Here is a 1,675-nt window from a genome sequence, read left to right on the forward strand (position 1 = left end):
CAGCTGACCCACTCACTTGGTGGGGGCACCGGCTCTGGAATGGGCACCTTGCTCATCAGCAAGATCCGTGAAGAGTATCCTGACCGCATCATGAACACCTTCAGTGTGGTCCCCTCACCCAAAGTATCTGACACTGTGGTTGAGCCCTACAATGCCACCCTCTCTGTCCACCAGTTGGTAGAGAACACTGACGAGACATATTGCATCAATAATGAGGCCCTCTATGATATCTGCTTCCGCACCCTCAAGCTGACCACACCAACCTACAGAGACCTGAACCATCTTGTCTCAGCCACTATGAGCGGTGTTACCACCTGTCTCCACTTCCCTGGTCAGCTTAATGCCGACCTCCGCAAACTAGCAGTCAACATGGTGCCCTTCCCACGTCTCCACTTCTTCATGCCTGGCTTTGCCCCACTAACCAGCTGTGGGAGCCAGCAGTACCAGGCCCTCACTGTGCCTGAGCTCACCCAACAGGTCTTCGATGCCAAGAACATGATGGCTGCCTGTGATCCCCACCATGGCCAGTACCTCACTGTGGCTGCCGTCTTCCGGGGCGGATGTCCATGAAGGAGGTGGATGAGCAGATGCTCAACGTACAGAATAAGAATAGCAGCTACTTCGTGGAATGGATCCCCAACAACGTCAAGACAGCTGTCTGTGACATCCCACCCCGTGACCTCAAGATGGCAGTCACTTTCATTGGTAACAGCACTGCCATCCAGGAGCTCTTCAAGCGCATCTCAGAGCAGTTCACAGCCATGTTCCGTCGGAAGGTCTTCCTCCACTGGTACACAGGTGAGGGTATGGACGAGATGGAGTTCACCGAGGCTGAGAGCAACATGAACGACCTCGTCTCTGAGTACCAGCAGTACCAGGATGCCACCGCAGAAGAGGAGGAGGATTTCGGTGAGGAGGCCGAAGAGGCCTAAGACAGAGGCCATCACCTCAGGCTTCTCAGCTCCCTTAACCTTCTTCCTCAGCTGCCCCTTTCCTCTCCCTCAGAATTTGCATTTTATGCCTCTGTCTTTTTTCCCCCTTCCCTTGAGAAGGTTCTATAATAGTGCCTCACACATAGTCGTCACTCAATAAATACTTGTTGTTTGTTGAATGTCTCCTCTCTTTTTCCACTCTGAGAAACTTAAGATTCCTGCCACTCTAAGTCACCCTGTATTTCCCTCTGGCACCCATGCCTTCCATCTGTCCAGTTAATATTTCCCTCTGTTTTCAAGATAATACTCCAGGAAGCTGGGTCTCCTCCAGATCTTGTTTAGAACCATGTGCTATAAACCCAGATGGCCACCAGCCTCAGTCCAAAGTGTATGCCAGGGTAGTCACGGAGAAAGGAAACCAGTGAACTCACAGCATGTAGAAGTCACTAGAAGGAAAGGACTGGGATTTCCCATTCTAGAGCAATTTTAAGGAGGGGACTCCAGATTATTTCAGCCATCACCAGGCATTTCCCTGTTCCTGTCACTTCAGGGCTGGTATTAACAGTATTATCTCCATTTTTGGTTTCCCTTGAAGCTGTCCTGAGCTCCCAGTTTCTTTTGGAGGGGTCTGCCTTGCTTGGTCAAGTGGGATCCTTACCTCCCCCACTTCACCTCCCTCTCACATTTTATTCCTGTTCCACTTTAAATATGAAAAAATAACAGGCTTGACATGGCAATGTGTG

The 1,675-nt window shown here is 50.7% G+C and overlaps 1 pseudogene across 1 annotated transcript; it reads left to right on the forward strand.

Moving 5' to 3' along the window:
* Nucleotides 1-6: 6 nt before the first annotated feature.
* On the forward strand, nucleotides 7-1,028 carry LOC102815453 (annotated as a pseudogene). Its single transcript, XR_438813.1, has one exon. The product of XR_438813.1 is annotated as a tubulin, beta class I pseudogene (transcript).
* The last annotated feature ends 647 nt before the right edge of the window (nucleotides 1,029-1,675 follow it).

The sequence above is a fragment of the Chrysochloris asiatica genome, unplaced genomic scaffold, assembly GCF_000296735.1.
Source record: "Chrysochloris asiatica unplaced genomic scaffold, ChrAsi1.0 scaffold06908, whole genome shotgun sequence".
NCBI lineage: Eukaryota > Metazoa > Chordata > Mammalia > Afrosoricida > Chrysochloridae > Chrysochloris > Chrysochloris asiatica.